Raw genomic sequence first — 19,992 nt, 5'->3', positions numbered from 1 at the left:
TCTACTCCCAGATTGAGAACCACTGTTCAATTCAAGCGCTAATCGGAAGGAATTAGTTTTTTCAGCAAAAAGCAAGACTTCAGAAAACAAGGCTGACTTGAGTGATTTTGTAATATATTGTGGCTTCTTGCGGTTATTGCAATAGAATATTTTTTTTTGCGATATTGTGCGGCCCAGTTAAGGAGTAATATCTAAACATAACCTTGATTTGATAATGATGTTAGCACGTGCATATCTGCACCTCTGTCCAGGCATTAGTCTGAAATCCGATGCTTGTGCAGGGGCTGGTGTTTGTTTTGGTCATATATTTCCTCTGCACCGAATGCTGTTTAAAAATGTATGGGGACATTAATCTGCCTCAGTCCTTCTGGTGTGTCGGACCTACAGAGCATAAATGAAAGACTCCATAGCGAGTGCCCTGGCTTTCAGTGTAAAGTAACTCTGGCTTCAACAAAAACGCGTAACTCGACTCATTTCATTGTGGTTTTTACCTCTTACTCCCCCTACTTTTCAGAATAGGCCTGAAAATGTAATTGTGTTCATTTCGTCCGGCCATAAAATGCATGTTGAGTTTTAAGCACCACATGTTTATCTTTTCCCTGTCGTATCTGGTGCATACTCTCCGCTGGTTCACTGAGAGGGCACAGACTGTGATAATGATTTGAACTCAGGTGACCTCTTTTATAAACTCAGACATGAACTCTAATTTAAAACTTGTTTTTCACTTACTGTGAAGACTAGGCACTCTTTTTCCAGGTGAAGGTTTACATATTACTTTCAGTAGTTCTTGCCAAGACTGTTCACCTTTCCCTCGGCTCACTCTCTCATTCAGTCAATAGATGCACTGGGTTGGGGAAAAGCAGACATTGATCTGTGATTGAGCATGCTACAGAGCTGCAGTATAGAGGAACTTATCGAAAACTTTTCAAGCTGATTGTGCCAAAGTTGCGGCCCAGTTTTAATCTCCCCCAGTTCTCCCCCAATTCTCAATGTATAAATAACATTTTCCGACCAATATATTGAGCAGTAACCGCAATGCCAGAACTAGAAGATGCTACTTCATTATAATGACAATAAAAGCGATATATTTTGCAGCACGAGAGCAAGTATTTGCAATGAGTATTGTGTTTCTGCATTACACAGCCTCTAAGTTCTACTGGACATTTATTTCTGCTCTGGCATATAAAATATAAAATGTTTACAAATGATACATGCATCTCATCAATTTCAATGAAATCAGTTAACTTGACATTTTCAAATCACCATAACAGTGTATTACCTTTTATTATATATTTAAAGCAGACACATGGAGCCTAAAATAGACTTAAAAGGATGTTGGTACGTTTTTATAATTTTAAATATGTCACTAACAATTAAATAGCAACAATGAAATCCAGGCGAAAGAGCTGGTGAAGATCGTGACTGGAGCTCCTTCTGCTGGCAGCTATCGGTATAATTTTCTTAACAATTAACTTCCAGGTTGGACGTAGCGTGTGAGCAGCTCCACTACGTGATAAACACACTTCAAGCTCAGAACAATTCAGAGTAGATGATGTTGGATAATGGGCTTTAAAAATGTGGAGGACAGTTTTTGGGTTTGAACAGAGCGAGGCGCTGACACCGTAGAAGACGACACGGCTAGATTCAACAGCTTTGTCCGAGCATTGGATCAAAACGGCATGAATGTTGCGAAATACTACTACAGGTTTGTCTTTGCCAACGGAACGACGTTAAAACCTCAAGAAAGTCGATTTTTGCATGATGTGTCCACTTTAAATGATCCAAAATGAGTTTGACACCACAGGCAAGAGTATTGTCTACCGTTTCCAGTCCTACATTGGGCATTCTAGTTGAAACTATTGTCATTTGCACTTTTGTGGTCTGAAACGGTCTGAAACTACATGCTGCTGGTTACGCTGAACTGCTATTTGTATTATATTATTATATATTATTATATTATATATATTATATATATTATATAATATATATATTATATATATATATTATATATTTATATATTTCATCACAGAGCCGGACAAGCATGCCGACGTCACAACCCCCTGACATTCTGATAAGCGGCTCATTTACACCCGCTCCCTGACCGTGCACATGAATTGTAAGCAGATCCAGACATATTAACAGCCTAGCACAGGTCTAGTTAGCTGTGCGTGCCCTTCCTCGTGGTACTGCCTACGCCCCTCTCACTTCCCTACACCAGCAGCTCATTGTGGACTGCAAATGTGGCTGGGTGTCGGGTTTGTAGTTCCACTTTGAACAGGGAAGCACTGAGTCTCGATGAACTCATCTCTATGCTGGGACCTAACTCTCCCACCTCACGCAAACTCCACTCCGCTACTCCTGGGGTAGACTGGGGTGTTGTTAATCTATACCTCTGTCATGCATTATAGAGCTGTTCACAGCCCGTCCTCGCTCTTCTGGATCCTGTTGCTGCAGCGACGATAAACAGCTTTTTTTTGGGGGGGGGCTGCTCCGCCGGCGGATCGCTGCAGCTTTGTTCGCAGCGGCGGGCCGAATATAAAACAGCCTCGTGTTTGATGTCTCTGTACCTGAAGGGTTCAAGGGCAGCTCAGGCGTTTTTTTGATGGAAAATAAGTGCAGCGTTTCCCACAAATTTCTATGAGAACGGCGATGCCAGTTGTGAGCCTAAATGATTTCCAACCACGTGTGTGGGAGCAAAATATTAATCTTTCACGAAGTGTTCGATATGGAGGTGCTTAGAGCTGGATGAACTAATCTAAGGTAATTCGTTTGTATATTTCTGTACGTTTAATGTCCCTGTAGCCAGGATCTTGGCCAGGATTACCTAGCTGGCAGATTTTGACTACTGTACATGTTCTTTGTTAAAGAATCCCATGCTTTTTAAGAACATTTGAAAAGAGACAAACTCCAGGCTTAGCCGGCTTTATCCACAAGACCCCAGGACAAGAGCTGTTGTTTGCAATGGGAAAAATGACTGCAAACCTTTTCAAATTGCAGTTTTGGTGCAATTGTTTTTTGGTGGTTTTATACAGACACATACGGCATCTATGGAATTGCCCAGTCATGTTCGAAGCAGCTAGAGGGGGAAGAACTTTCATCCATTACTCCACCTTTACTTTAAAGAAACAGGCCACCGTTTTCCATACTGAGATATGTTCTTGCCTGAGCTTAGACGAGTTGATGTGTACCTGTCTGGTCATTGGTCATTTTGCGTGACTGAGGGCACGCACAAAGATGTTGTTAGCAATTGGCCTCTCCCAATGTATTCCTATAGCTCCAAATGGGGTGAAGTTAGAAGTGGCCAATCTCTTCCATGGGCAAGCCCAAAGACCAGACAGGTAAGATAAGTACGCATCAACTTGTCTAGGTAAGAACATATCTCAGTATGGAAAAACGGTGGCCTGTTCCTTTTTAACAAATGCTGAATCATGAATACTTTTCTATTTGATTAAGATACAGATTTTTAGAAGAGCAAAGTGGTTCATCAGGCCATAAATACATACAAATCAGGCAATTCTAACTAGGAAGGTAGCCCTAGCTTCATGCTACATATGCTAACATTAGCGAGGAGTGCCGTTTTTCTACTGAACAATTTGCTGTGATAAAACATCCATATGGACCCGATTTGGTCTTGACTTTATTGGTGTGTGATGAATATGTTCCTAGTTCGCCAGAAACGGCTAAAAGAATAACACATGTGATTCCCCTGAAAGGTTTTCTGTCTGTTTCTATCTTTTTCTCCTCCTTGCACAGGATGTTTGCCAATCCAAGAGCAAATAATGTGTACGAAATGGGACCACCAGGAAAAAAAATAAAACCTCAACATGCCAAGTCAACACAGAACCGTGCAGAAGGTCTGGGTATCAAACCAAACCCCTGGACCTTGTTGCTTGTGAGGCGAGAGGCTTAACACGACGTCATCGTACTACAAAACGGCGAACCATGTGCTGCGTTAAAGTAAACCGCGGTAAGCTGGGCGTAATCAAAGTAAAGTGAAAAGAAAAAGGCGCAATGATGTCATTCGATGCAGCAGAACTACTTTGTTTGTATAAAGATAAGCCATACGCCACGGTAGATTGTGGAAAATGAATCTGGTCGACAAGCCGAGAGCAAATATAATCAAGACATTTGCTATTCAGCTTGTTTCCTGTTTTGGTTTTGGTTTTGGTGATTATTACGATGTCTCAATTGCGATAAAACTCTTGAGATGGAACTGAATGTGTTGCCAAGTTGAACCCGAGCTAGTTTCGATTCCCTTTGGGACCAGAAAGGGTTTTGTTTTCATACAGCGCCGTGTTGTCTGACTGACGGGGAACTTTTTTGAAATGTCCTAAGATTTTTTGTTTGTATTTTAAGGAACTTTTTCTCCTTTCAAACCTTTATCGCCAGCATAATCGCGACGCTCATGTCAGTCGACACGCTAGGAAATCTTGATTTCTCTTAATATAAGTTGTGTTCATGTTATAGAATTTGAAGATGTCATGATCTTGGGGTCGAGGGCAGACTCTACAACTCTATTGGAGAGAAGTGTTTTTTGAAGCAAATATCCGAAGCGATAATTGACAAATGTCGAAATGGATCATTACTTTGAAGTGACTGGAACAAACCCGTGGCTCCCAACCCAAATCCCTAACCTTCGAAGCTGGTCAACACGTCAAGTACTGTATATAAATATATGTTGGTTAAATTTACTTTCCTACATTCCTTCCACTTTATCTTTTGGTTGTGTCGTAAAATAGTTGACATTTAAAGTTTACTATATTATGGAAGGGTTATAAGTGTAGGCGTCTTACCAGAATTCATTGCATGTGATTTTTAGCAGACAACAAAATGGAAACGCGAGATCTGAACTCTCTGAAGCCACTTTTAAGTTTGAGCTTTAGGCGCCGTCTCGTATTCGGTGATTGTTATAATACGGTGGGGACTTTGGGGGTTAAAAATACAAAACTCCTTCCGATGACAGCGAATGGATTCAGAAACCTCATTCGTGCTGCGAAGAGAAAAGTGGCTGTCACGACACAACTTAGCATTTCACGTGACGGCTTCTCTTTTGCACGTAGACGTCGCGCTACTGAAAAATAAGCGAACACCTGCTCCCTTATAGAGTTGGCAATCCGAGATGAACGCGACTCGACGGATCCAAACGACATTATGAACTTGCTTTTGTGCTCGCAGTTGCGTCTTACGATCGAAATGTGTCAGAAACCAGCGAGCGACTCTCCCGTTTGCCGTGTCTGCTGCTGCAGTTTGGCCCGTGTCCTGCCTGACAGTTGGGTGCCAGGTGGATTTTTGGATTTGTGTTTGAGTGGGATTTTAATGTGCGCTCCTGCTAGCTCTGAAATATTTGCGGATTCCTTTGACAGCCCTTTGCTCATACTTGCTTTTGGCTTTTCATTTCTGAACCTACCTCTGGTTCAAACTCGCCTCTTTTTTTCCGTGGCCGGGCGATGGGTCGTGGTATGGGGGCCGTTGGACCAGATCCACGTTTCTGTCAATCGACCCCAGGTTATCGATTCCATATAGCAGATACTGAACACTTTCACCAACTATATTTTAGTCAATATGGACGTGCTTTGTCATTCTGATGCTTACTACCTGGAGAATTAGTTTTTAACCTCCACAAACTCATGCACCCAAAGATATTTAGCGTAGAAAAGTCCAGTGGTCCTATTGTCTTTCCGATGGTATTTTCAAAGATATGATTGATAAGAACGTCTTGTTTGCAAGAAAAGATGAGACTTTATTGATCTCACACTGAAGACAAGAGAACCGTTAACCTTTTTTTTTAGGTCACAGCAGACACTCCTAAAGTCTCTTGGTTAGGGCTGTGCAATGAATCGAAATTCGATTACGATTTCGATTACAACAGTAAACGATTACAAAATTAGCATAATCGCAAAAAATCAATTATAATTTTTTCTTCAATTTTTATTTTACTTTTTTTTCATTTTTTTTTTTCATTTTTTTTTCTTCTAATTTTTAATTTTTGGATTTTTGTCATTTTTTTGCTGGATTTTTGTCTTTTTTTGATGGAATTTTGTCACTTTTCTGCTGGATTTTTGTCTTTTTTTTGATGGAATTTTGTCACTTTTCTGCTGGATTTTTGTCTTTTTTTTGATGGAATTTTGTCACTTTTCTGCTGGATTTTTGTCTTTTTTTTGCTGGATTTTTGTCACTTTTTTATGGATTTTTGTCTTGTTTTTTTAAATGGATTTTTGTCTTTTTTTTGATGATTGTCACCGTTTTCTTTGGTCTATCAACCACCATGCTCAGATCGGGCTCGCGATTGGCTCTTCAGAAAACGCACAAGAAACTGATTGCCGGACACCCCCCCCCCCCGAGGGTAATACTCTGATGAATGCCCCCCCCCCCCTTTCCCCATCTGCTGCAAATATGATTAAAAAAAGCCAAATGGTTAAAGTGACAGATAATGACTTCTCCTTGTTGTGAGCTCCTGTCCCGCTGCCCGTCTACTCTTATCTCTGCCCCCCCCCCCCCCCCCCAGAGCAAGACGGAGAGAGATTAGATTCGAAGTGTTGTTCAGCTGTGCCACTGTACCGCCACTTCAGAATTATCTCTGAATGATTTGGACAAACATGGACGGCGGCATCATTGAGGCGCGTTTTGCGGCTTTAGATAACGAGATGCTGCTGTAATATCCATTGCCCCTGAGTAAAGTTTTTTTTCATACAAGCGTCAACAAATCCATAGGTGAACAGAGGCGCATTTCCAGCAAGTGTTTAATGGTACATTGCGTTGTCTAGTCATGTTAACTGCACAAGGTTTGCTTTCAATCATCAAGCCTTTGTTCGCACTGCTGAAAACTGCTGTGCTGATTAGGGAAGTGGTAAAACTGGCCTCCCTTAACTTTAAGCCAGTTAAATGTCTGGAGCATCAGCGTTTGTGAATTTGATTTATATTCTCAAAATGGCCAGGAAAAGGGAATTCTGCAGTTTCTTCTTGTTCTGAGAAGTGAAGGCTATTCCGTACGAGATTTCACGGAAAACATTACATTGTCCAGGTGACCCCGGCCTCATAAATGTGCCATAGCACCACGCGGCGCATTTAACCCCTTAAGCCCGACGGTCCCACCTGTGGGACCAAAATAGGTACTGCATCATAAACCTCTGTGGAGTACATCTTAAAAACTTATCACGAAGTTATTTTTTTAATTTAAGCAAAGTGTACACCCTAATGCACACAAAACAAACCATAATGTTAATCTTTATGCACATATTTATCTGTACAGGCCATTTTTATACCCCGTTGTTCGCAAAAGAGCGTTTTGAAAACCTTTGGTTTTGTACGAAAAGACGTTGTTTGCGTTGCCATTGAAATCCACGTACAGCTAAGTTTGTAGTCCTGTGAAAGGGGAGAAGTCACTGAATCTAATGATAACAATTACTCTAAAAACTACAACACCCCGGTGTTGCAAAGGGAACGCGTAAACACTGCGCCCTATTTCCGCTTCCGTGAGCTCTCTTCTTCGGCGCGAAACAGTGAACAGAGCGCACGTACTCCCCCTCGGTTTGGCGACTGCTGCGAGGTTTTGTTGTTGAGTTTCCGCGAAATATTTAGTTTTATTTCTTCGAAGTCATGGCTAAGAAGATGTACAACATTGAAAGGGACATGGCGGAGATTTTAGCGGAGGTTCAGAGGCGGTCCGATGTGGAAGTGGAGGATTCGGTTGATACGGAGGACAGTTCGGACGACGATGATGAGCGGTCAGAAGATGAGGCGTTCATCTTGCATGTACCTGTTTACAAGTAAGTTTATTTGTTTGTTGTTATATTACTATTATTATTATTATTATTATTATTATTATTATTGTACATTATGTATTTTCAGATAGTATAATATAAAATAACACGCATAATTATTGTCTTTCACTCAAAATTCTAGCCAAGCTTGTTACTAGTATGTGATGTAGAATGTGGTGTCTGCAACTTTCTACTTTTCCGTGAAGACCCTCAAGACGCTCAAATGACAACATATGTTTACAGTAATAATAAAAATAGTAATAACAATAGACATTATGATAAAAAGTAGTTATTGAAGACGTTTTACAAATATTGAATTATTCAAAATCAATAGCATTTATTTTGGAGGAGAATATGATTCATTTTTTTCCCTCATCAATAATTGTGTATGGATTTATTTTATCCTCACAGTTACTTGTATCTATTCAAGAGTGTTTGTGAAAAAACAAATGAAAACAAAGGAATAAAATGTTTAGAAAATGCACTAATGAATCCTAGTACTACAATAAAATGTTGCATTTTTATTTTGATCTTACATTTCCCTGCTTTCTATTTCATACACTAAATAATTCACGCAGCATGTTTTATTATCAATTACTGGGTAACAATTGCCTTTTTTTGTCCTATTTCCAAAGTGATCAAGAGGAGAATGGTGAAGCAGAGGGGAAAGATGAAGCAGAGGGGAAAGATGAAGCAGAGGAGAACGGTGGAGCTCCATCTACCCACCGTGGTGCAGAGTCTCCTCTCTTTCTGAGGTTAGTGTGCTGATTTGTGTTGCAATACTCATCTAATACTCATATCTTGTCTGAAATCAGAAGTTGATGTAATTTATTTATATTGATGGTGATTATTTTTCTTACAGTGATGATGTTGGAGATGATGAGGACTATGCACCCCCTAAGCGGAAGAGGGTACCATCCACTTCATCTTCCTCCAGTCCTGCATCCCCTGAACCTGGGATAACACGAGGGGGGCGTGGAAGAGGCCGTGCCCGAAGGCGTGGAAGAGGCCATGCCCAAGGCTGTGGAGGGCTAGCGAGAAGGCGTGTTTTGGCTGCTGAAGATGCAGGGGGGGCATGGCGCACCAAAGAAGACCCGGATGTTGCACCGGAAAGCCCACCCTTTGAGCCCAAACATCCTCCAGGCCCAAGAATTGACGGCACCGTGAGCTGGTCTCCTTTAAGCCTGTTCAAGTTGTTCTTTAGTGACAGGGTGCTGCGCACTGTCATGAAGAATACTAATGAAAATGCAGCAAGGCGACTGGCAAGCGGCAAAAAATATAAGTGGTCCCCCTTGTCTCCGGACACTTTTTTTGTGTTTTTAGCTGTTATCATTTACTCTGGTTTGGTGCACACTCACGAAAGGTCTGACATGTGGAAAACCACCTTTCCCTACAACTTCCCCTTTCCTCGCTCTTTTATCACCAGGGACCGGTTTGAAGCCATCTTTTGGTCCCTTCATCTCTCTGATTTGGCTGAAGATGAAGAAAATGAGAAAAAAAAAGGAACCCCCCAGTATGATCGGCTCTTCAAAATTAAACCCCTCTACACTGAGATTGTTGATGCCTGCAAGTCCCATTTTCAACCGAACCAAAACATCACAATTGACGAGCGTATGGTTGCAAGCAAGGCCCGTATTGGATTTCGGCAATATATGAAGGATAAGCCCACCAAATTTGGCTACAAGTTATTTGTTTTGGCGGATTCGGAAACTGGCTACACTTCAAATTTTTTTGTTTACCAGGGAAAGGACAAAGAGCGCAGGGTCCAGAGGCAAGCGGAGGAGGGCCTCAGTGTGTCATCTGTGATGGACTTGCTGAACTTTGAGCTTCTGGGGAAAGGCTATCGACTCTATGTCGATAACTTTTACACAAGTGTGCCTCTGTTTCACAAGCTTGCGCAGAACCACACTGCAGCATGTGGCACCATTCGAACCAACAGGAAAGGCTTTCCCAAAACAACCCTGAATGATCTCCCAATCAGGCCACAAAGAGGAGACATGCGCTGGATCAGGAAAAACAACCTGCTCTTTTTGCGGTGGATGGACACAAAGGTCGTAAACGCGTGCAGTACCTTTCACAGCGCCTACAGCGGGAATGCTGCTCTCAGAAGGGTGAAAGGGGCAGACGGGCAGTGGCGTAGGACGGCTGTGGACATTCCTGATGCCATCAAGGATTACAACGTCTACATGGGAGGAGTTGACCTGTCCGATGCCCTTATTCAATACTACTCCGTCTTGAATAAGACCATGAGGTGGTACAAAACTTTTTTTTATCATTTCATTGACATAGCGGTAGTCAACAGCTATATCCTGTACAAGCGTGTGAACAAGTCTCCATCCCTCATGACCCACAAGATGTTCCGGGAAGCTCTCATGACGGAGATGGTAGCGCAAGCCAAAGCTCTAATTGCAGACTCTGCACCCCGCCCCACCCTGCGCAGCACATGCATGCCAATGTTCAGAGGAGACAGCTCATCTGAGCGGAGAAGGTGTGTGGTATGTGCTGCTAAAGAGAAGGAGAAGGCAAAGCAGATGCCAGGATACAAAGTGCAAAACATCAAGACACCCGTTTACTGTTCCAGCTGTGATGTGTCTCTCTGCTTTGTTCCTGGAAGGAACTGCTTTGTGGAGTTTCATGGCTTGTAAATGTAAATATTGTAAATGTAAATGCTGTTAGCAAAATGGTGTTTTAATGTAGCAGGACAACAGGATCTTGCATAAACATGTACCCTTTACACAGTGAGATGTGTGGCAAGAACGGATTAGGGGCACTTTGTATTACAAAAAAGTTTAAAAGTCCTTTATTATTACATGGACATGCCGATGTGTTTTGAAAGTACAGAGTCTTTGGCGGGGGCAAACAAAGACTCTGTACTTTCAAAATGCATCGGCGTGTCCATGCAAAAATTAAGGATAAACCTTTTTGTAATAGAACGTGTCCCCTAATCCATTCTTGCCACACATCTCACTGTTTAAAGGGTACATGTTTATGCAAGATCCTGCTATAGGCACTTTTATTTGAAAGAGCACTTATATTTCTTATATAATATATAATCATTTTATATATGTTTTAGACCTTGTTGACAATGTTGACAAACTTACTTCCATATTGCTTCTCTTTCAGTAACACCTGGTCACGGGACTGTCTCGAAAACTGCTTCATTCTGTGATTTGCGTATCGTGTCTCAAAGCGGGTCATCGTTCAGAGCGTCTCACTGAGCTGCCTTTAGTGGCTAGGCGCTAAACAACGGAGGTTTTCTTGTCCGTATAGTTATGTAAATCATTAGTCATAGATAAATGTGCTGTATTTCCCCCATTTTCCATTGGCTTATTCTGACTGTGGGCCAGAATACATTTTGTATTTTCTTATTCTTCACAAGGGTCCTTCTTTTGAACAGATACAAAAGCAGGCGTGGAGCTGATCAGGCGAGGGAAACAAAAGGAGCGCCATCTACAGCAAATAGTGCCAAAATTAGTCCGTGAAGCACAGACCCACAATACAAAGAAAATTACTCGTGTTGGTGCTTCAGTCGTGTTTATGAGAAGTAATTAAGTTAGTAAATAAATAAATAAAGAAGTAATAACGTTTGTCCACAAGAGATCACTGTTCAAACAGAATGAAACAGCTCAGGGACTAGCTACAGCACTTTTTTGCTGTGTTACAAGACTTTACTCGCCCATCACTAGTAAAAAAGAGTTGTGTTATGTCTGTAGTTTCTCATAAATATTGATTTAATGGCTGTTTGAATCCAATTGAATGTTTTTTGTATATATCTGTCAACTGAATTTGCACATACAATTGTTCTATAGTTTCTCCAATTATTGTACTGTGCTGTGAAATGATATGAGATTTTATTTTATTAAGTTTGAATCAACCTTTTATATATTTGTACATATTTGACAGTTATTATTACCTTTTATATGGATGTTTTATATAATATTGATGTTTATGATTATTGTTATTTGACATTTATGGCATTTTGTGAGAGTTCTTGTAGTAAAAATACTCATTTGGTTACAAACTAATCTAGTTTGATGTCATGTGTATGAATTTCTACTGTGCACAATGGTGGTAATTGATGATGCGCCAACTATATATTCTTTCCAAAAGCACCATTAGATGGCAATTGACTCAGATAATGCTCATAAGTAGAAATATTCAACCAGTTTACTTTGAAAGTGGAAAAAAAAACCTTTGGCACACATTGTGCCAAAATGTGCCATTTTGTGCCAAATGAAGGGTTCGCCTGGTAAAATCATGTTTCAAACCTAGTGTGTAGGCCCTTCCATTCATCCAATTCAAATAAAATTTGGTAGAGGTGTAGTCAGCAAGTTACTTTAGATAACCAAAGGCATTTGTGTGCATAGAATCTGTGTAAACATGGTGTTACCCATTGTTATATATCATAAAACATCAGGCGGAGGTTAAAAAAAGTACAAATTACTCTAGATTAATCCTAATTTACACAGCCATAGTAACACAATCAATAATTTTAACATTGGGAATGAATTCCTCAGGTCCATAGCTGTCCATAGACACCAAGAACATGCATATGGAGTGAATTACTGAAGAGCCATTCTTGGTTTACCTTTGAGATTTCATTTTGGGTGTTTTTGTCCTCAAAAACGGCTAGGGCTTAACAGGTTAAGAGTGTTAGTTCAACAGCGCTTTTCTGAAATATGTCCAAAGAATTGCACTGCTGCCTGTCTTTGATTTTCAAATCTTCTCTACCACTTTAAGCAGTTACCATTGTTTGTGAGTGCAGACACACTTGCTCATGGACTCTGGGGTTTATTATTCTGATCAGCAAACAAGTTTATCACTCAAACACTGGAGACACCGAGCAGGAGAAAAAATAAATAAATCCTTAGACTTTTTGCGGTACTACTCGTTTTGTCTCCAACGAGTTGATGCCAAGTCATTTCTGCGACTGGTGACTTGACTCAAACATCAAACTGAGTGCTTTGGACAGGACAGATTTAGCTCTTAAGTCCATGGCTCTGAATGCACTCCTTTATAAACCAGCCATTAAATGATAGTTTTGCGTTCAAAGGTCGAGCTATCAAAATTCATAGAAGAATTGGTTGTGTGTCCATTGTTTGAAAAGTAAGAAAACTCGTCTTGGTTTCGTACTCTGTTGATGATTACCACCTGCACATTCAGAACTTCGACTTGGACTTCCAATTTGAAGGCTTGAACTAGTCCGAAGTCACTCTTGTTTGCACCCTAACAAGGGCGCGAGTTGGTCTCGGAAAAAAATTGTCACTCGACGATGCCAACAATTTGGGATTCCCACAGCTTTGAACCCAAATATTCAAAGTGGAGGTTGCATCAGATGGATCTTTTGCTGTAGTGTTTTGGAAGGGCAGGACCACATCTGACGGACAGTGATCTACAGCTGTGTCATCTCAAACTGAAGAAGAGCTCACTGCACGTCTGTTTGTCCCGCCATGAAATCGAGGGAATGATTTCTCTGTAGGGAGTGCAATGGGAAAGTTACTTGGCTGACCAGGCCATTTAGAACCTATGGGCCACCATATTGATTTTGATTCCCTTTCCAAATTGCTTCATTTCTCATCTTTTTTTTCAGTTGTGGAAAAAAAAAAAAACGTGCCTGTTCACTTCTCACAGCGAGGGAAGCGCATCTTCGCTTTTGAAGATTAACCTCGCTTTAAATTTAATGAATTCTCACACACCATGTGCTTATGAATATTTGATATAAGCGAAGTGCCCCTTTGTCCATTATTCCAGCTCCATCCCTCTTGTTTTTCATCTGTTATTGTCCCCGTCTGTAAGCTTGTCTTAACCTGCATTTGAACCGGAACAAATTAAAAGCAATTTCTCAAGAGGAAACTCTGCGATGCCACCGTGGCCCCAAAGATATTATTGTTTGAAAGTGAACTATGGGGGAACTCTGTATGCAGATTTACGACGCCAATGCTCAGTATGTCTGCAAATGTTGCTCTTTTTTGTATGTCGTGCAAAGATTGGCCATAACATTAGCATTGATTAAGGATGAAGAGACAGATTTCAGTGTCTGTCAGTGAGATATATCAAGAAGCAAGTCCAAACTTTGTCCTCGAAGGAACATGCAGATCCTCCTAAAGTGTTTCTTGTCCGCAGTTGTCACTTTTGAAAGTAATCATCGGAAAAGAACATTGGTGAAATGGTCGGCAAGTCAGTTTAATTGTTGATTTCCGGATCCGTCTTTGTGGAGCCTTGCATGAAATATGCCAACTTCATAACTTTCCGAACCCAATATGCTTGTTCCTCTAACAGAATTGTGGCGACAGACATTGCATGCATGCGTGGAAAGGTCACACGCATCTGAAATTGCACCCTTTGAAGCCATTACCGTAAATATACTATGTGCTGTGTTAATTGTAAATGAATGGGAATGGATGAAATAAGCACATTGCAAAGGTCGTTGGCTTGTTTTCAGACTTCGCACACACTTTTCAGACCCAGATGAACTGAACTGGAGCTAAAATATAACTGAATGTGTGTCTAAACTTGGTAGAAATTAGAGGTCGACTGATATGTCCGGGCCGATATTTTGGGCATTTTACAATATTGGCCATTGGTCTGTCACTTTCGGTTCCAGATATATTCTAGCCTTTTATCAGAATTAGATAAAGACTTCCTGTTTTTTTTTTTGCCTTGGAAAGAGCTCAGTCGGGGCTAAGGGGAAGTGAGAAACATTGTGGTGAAAATCGGTCACAAGTTTGCACACGTCAGATCATATTTCATAAACTTTATGTTGCAGAATTTTCTTTACAATTTCAGAAACATTAGAGATAGAGACTTGGCTGATTTTTGGTCTTTCAACATAAAGCAGCCACATGCCCCTGAAAAGCGCAGCCCCCCCCCTGCTGTCACCGATGAACAATGACGCATTTTAGACTTTAGAAACAGCATACGCAGGATTATAGACGAGACATTTGGAAAAATACCGGTCGTGCATAGCGGCATCGACAAAAATCCCCCAAAAATCGGCCTTGGAAAAACCCATATTGATTGACCTCTGGCAAAAATGTCCATAACCCCAAACAAAGCCGGACTTAATTGCATTACTAAAGCATGCAAGTAGGTCATGTAATGTTGTTTGCAGATGACTAAAAATGCCTTTGATGATGTTTGATTATGAAAATGTAAAAGGAGAAATCACAAATACTTGGTGTAACATCATAATAACTGCTATCTATCATGGATTTACTACAGGGACCCCCTTTTAATCTCTGCATCTCGCTCTTTTCCAGGTGATTTCCCGCTTTTGATGTGTGACCGCTGACCCCGGACCGAGCAGAGATGCCGTTTTCTCACGAGCGCTGAACTCGGATGGATTAGGAGGTGAGCTTTCATCATCGCCTCATGTTTACTTGAACGTATTAGCACAGCCTCCTTTCTCCTCTCACCCCCAGCACGGGTTTCTCGCATCCATCTTAAAAGTCCCATAGTGTCTAATTAATACCATGATATGTAAATGTTTTCTTTTGACTCGGCTGGTGGTACTTTTATCAGTGTTGAGATTGTAGCAAGACCAGGAAAGGAATACCAATCTAATGGAAATCAGAGTTGTCAAATCACAAGGACAGTATTTATTTAGGGATTAATCGGCTAAATATCCTGTCTTCACGGGGTCTTGTGTTTGAAACATGTTAAGGGGGAGTCACACCAGCCTGATGCACTGTCGCCGTAGTAAATTGTAAACGATACACCGTGTTGTGGTTGTGTCTCCGTGATGATTCGTGCTGCAGAGTTTTTGAAGGAGCTGCTGTTTCTGGAGGGATTTGTTGGGAAGACCGAGCAGAAGCGGGTTTCAGTAATCCAATCCGGGAGGTGACGAGGTTGTGGAACGAGGATGGCGGTGGTGTTGGGGGGGGTGAGAGAGATGTTACGTAGGTGGAAATATGCAGACCGGGAGATGCTATCGATGTGAGACTGGAAGGAGAGTGCACTGTCGAGGATGACACCCAGACTCTTGACTCGAGGGGGGGGGGGGGGGGGGGGGGAGGACAGATGAGTTGTTGATGGAAATAGGAAAACTGTTAAATTTGGATAGAGTGGAGGAGGTGCCTATGAGAAGGACTTCTGTTTTGGAAGCTGTTCAGAAAAATTGGATAGCTGCTAGTTTGTTCAATGCAAGCCTTACTTTATGTCAGTTTGCGACACCGAGTCTGGAGAATTCAATCCCCGAGTTTTAACTTCCGCAATTGTTTTTTTTTTTATCGCGGCACAAAATGCAGCGGCTAACAACAGTGTGCTAATGCTAGCGGAAACCGATCAAAGCAGGGACAGAAACTATTAAATCACCTAAAGTATAATAATGAAATCGGCCACTGCTAGAGTGACCAAGTATTTGTTTTTACAGGATTATTGACCAGACATTTGGAAGAAAAAAAACAGTCGGAAATATCGGCTGAGCATTTTGGCATTGGCCAATAAAAAATCCCCAAAATCGGCATGGGCAAAAAGTAGTTAGTTGTAAAACTCACAGATCACACATCCCAGATACTGGGTGTTCGTGAGGTCTTACAAAGTCTTAAAACGGCTTTAAAAATTGCTAAAATAAGGCCCTTACAAAGTCTTAATCCCAATTGGAGCAGGCCTTACTTTATACTGGTAAAGTCAGTATTTTAGGAAATATAAATATGAATATATGTTATAATTTGGGCTCTTTCGAAAGTCCAAAATATACATCTTAATATAGCGCTAAGTCTTGCAAATATTTCGAGAGGGTCTTCTTACATTTAACGTCAGGATTCCTGCCTTTACCCTGTGATAAGCAATATATAAAATGTGTTCTGCAAAATCACATTACTTCTGGACGCACAAAGAGGAGTTAAATGAGTTATTTCATTAAAAAGTCCTCTTAACTGTGCTATAATGTTGAATCAAAAGCAGTTTTGTGCCGTTCATGTCCATTCCCCTCTCCTGCATGCAAAGCGCCAGCCCACGCTCCGGTAAAAGGTCATAAGGAAGACTCCCTGAAGAGTTTTTTTTTTTCACCTTTTACCAAACTTGTTCTGACCCTGTCCGTGGTCAAACTCTCTTCCACTGCGCAGATTAGCATATTTTCCAGATTCTGTTTCACTGGCGTAGTAGTTCTATAGTGATATTTTCTACAAACACGCATGGTCCCAACGGAGATTTAAAAAGTGTGGGGGGGAAAAAAGCATAAACCAGGTTTGATAAATCCATCCTCACCCTTTTAAAACCGCCGCCGTATCGAGTTTCGCCGCTTCCATAGTGAATAGTCTGGTAACTGAATGGGCTGACTGTCACCGAGCCAGCTCTGAAACCGGATCGGAGCGGTTCCATCTCACCTGTAAGGGGACGCGGCCCGATCTGAAGCACCCTCTAAATATTTAAATGCTTCTCGATGTATAGCGGGATGTTTGACGCAGGGAGCCCTTTGGTTGAGGTTCGGGTTCGGGCTGCGAATAAAGGCGAGGACACCGCAGGTGAAGAGGAGGAAAGGAAAAACGGAAATGTCAATCAGAAATGCTCACTGTATATCGCAGACATTTTTCACTCTTCCTCACTGTGATAATCGATATATTGCAAAAATAACCTATGTTTCTACCACCAGAAAACCTACAAAGCAATTGATCCTGTAGAAATGCCCCCAATGTGCCACCACTTCATTTACCGTACATGTCTGAAACCACTGTCCTGTTTTTCAAAAGGAGCAAATGAACCACAAGAAAATCTAATTTATAATCAGAAATCCTATCATTAATCTCTCAACCAAGTGCCATTTTCTCCAGTTCGGCTTTACCCGAATCTAAAAGCTTCCTGCCTTTTTAGAGATTACAGCCTCATTTGAAAGCTAAGACCTACAAAACTAATCAACTCTTTTGTTGCCACTTTTTTTATTGCATTTTTTTCTTTTGTTTCTGACGCTTTTGTGGCTTTCTTGATTTTGATATATATTTTTATTTTTTTATTTTTCATTTTTCATTACTCTCTAGTCATGTGTTTACAGGTATGCCGCTCTTTTGTTTTTGTCTTCAAGTGTTTTTGTCACTTTTTTGTCTTTTTTTGGGGGGGGGGTCACTTTTTTGTCTTTTTTTTGGGGGGGGGGTCACTTTTTTGTCGCTTTTTCATCACTCTTAAGGCGAGACACTGCAGGTGAATAGGAAAAAAATGTATATTTACAGATATCAATTTGAAACTTTTGCTGTAGATCACTGGCATAAATGTGAGAAAAAGATACATGGCAAGTTTTCTGTCATTTTATCTTTTCATATAAGAACAAGGTGTTTTATGCCTAAAAATGCCCCAAATTTCCCCATCTTTTCGGCGACGAAATCTGAATAATGGATAGAGCTACATTCAAATGTATTGTTTCATTTTATTGATAAATGAGTTGCCCAGACTTTTTCAGAGGGGATTTAGGATTTCTTGTTTAGTTTTAAAATAAGCTGTTTTTTAGTGGAAAAATGTGTAAAAATTTAATTTTCGCCTTATTTTTTGACATTCAAAACTCAATAAATGGGACTTAGGGATTAAATAAAAAAAATCCTTCTGAAAAAATCTTCACATTTTCCAGCCTTGGACTGAACAATATTTGGAAGTCTTTAGGTCTGACTGACGTGGACAAAGTGTCGCCACAATGACAAAAACAGGTGTTTTGAGAAAAAGGGCCTTGAAATTGCATTCTCCCATATAAGTCTATGGGGGAATTTTGAATCAGCGCAATTTTTAAACATGTTATTGTGAAGATTAGGCATATTTTCTGTTTCCGGGTGAAAGCTTATATGTTCAGAGACCAATTTGGCCCAAAACCTGAAAATTGAAAAAATTGAGTTTTGCCTAGTGTCTCCCCTTTAAGTCGCGTTATTGTTGCTTTTCCGGCACATTTTTGTCGCTCTTTTGCTACTTTTTTTACTTTTAGATTTGGGTGAAGCCGAACTAGAGCTAATGTGCTCGGTTAAGGTGGGGGGGGGGGGGCTAAGAGGTTCAAAGTAATATATTTGTGTGACATTGTTTGCTTATTATAGTGCTGCCCTCTACTGTTCTGACTGGACTCTTGAGCCCTATAAACTGTTAAAACACGGAGCGGAGCGCTGCAGCCTCATTAAAGGAATAGGCCACCGTTTTTACATACTAAGATATGTTCTTAGCTCACTTTAGTCGTGTTAATATATCCCCGTCTGGTCTTTGTCCGTGCGCTCTGCCAGGCAAACGGAGCACATACGCAGCCTCTCCCACATGTCACATAGCTCCGAAAAAGCTCACGATAGAAGCTACCAAGCTCTTCCACGTGTTCCCTATTTAAATAAAGTTACGTGAAGTGTTTTCATGCGAAGTATATTTACACAGAAATGTAGCATGTCGATTTTATAAGCAAATAAAAAGGGGGACTATATTGTGAGGCGTAATGATACGAGGAGCACAGCGTCCGCGTAGTAACTCCTAAAGACTTCCCCCGCTCACTTCCGTCAATAACCTTTAGGAGTTACTGCGCGGACGTTTTACTCCTCGTATCATTACGCCTCACAATATAGTCCCCCTTTTTATTTGCTTATAAAATCGACATGCTACATTTCTGGGTAAATATACTTCGCATGAAAACACTTCACGTAACTTTATTTAAATAGGGAACACGTGGAAGAGCTTGGTAGCTTCTATCGTGAGCTTTTTCGGAGCTATGTGACATGTGGGAGAGGCTGCGTATGTGCTCCGTTTGCCTGACAGAGCGCACGGACCAAGACCAGACGGGGATATATTAACACGACTAAACTGAGGTAAGAACATATCTTAGAATGTAAAAACGGTGGCTTATTCCTTTAATATGCACGATGATGCTCATTAATATGTAAACCGTTGTCAAAAACAGCCACATCGGAATAAAACATATGGTATCGTCCCACAAATATTGTGATATTTTGCAAAAACACACATGTTCTGCATTTACACTGCCTCCATTAAGGGGGGGGAGTGGGGCGACAATATATTGAACAAAAGAAACCCAAAGGGGATGTTGTATTTAGCCTTTGAAGAAACTAGTTTCGACTCAAAAATCTGTTTAATATTCAAATCATGCCTTGTCCTTTTGAAGAACACAACAACAAACTTCAGAATATTTCAGAGGCCGGCAGGATGAAAGTAAAGGCGCCAACCAAGCTAACTACCCTAACTGCTGCTGGGTACCTTTTTTTTTTTTTTTTTTTGCACATGAAAGTAGCATGATGCACCATTAAGACTTAAAAAGAAATGTGTGTCT

The 19,992-nt window shown here is 40.9% G+C and overlaps 1 protein-coding gene across 1 annotated transcript in view; it reads left to right on the top strand.

The window, feature by feature from the left end:
• The window catches only part of LOC306965608 (SPRY domain-containing SOCS box protein 4-like), a 71,630-nt gene that overhangs the window by 15,760 nt on the left and 35,878 nt on the right, over window positions 1-19,992 (top strand). The window contains exon 2 of the mRNA XM_079560124.1: window positions 15,020-15,110. The gene's annotated coding sequence lies outside the window, so the exon portion shown is untranslated. The remainder of the gene's footprint in view (window positions 1-15,019; window positions 15,111-19,992) is intronic.

This window comes from Gobius niger (genome assembly GCF_951799975.1).
Source record: "Gobius niger genome assembly, chromosome: 1".
Taxonomy (NCBI): Eukaryota; Metazoa; Chordata; class Actinopteri; order Gobiiformes; family Gobiidae; genus Gobius; species Gobius niger.
This window is presented reverse-complemented; position numbering and strand designations above follow the sequence as displayed.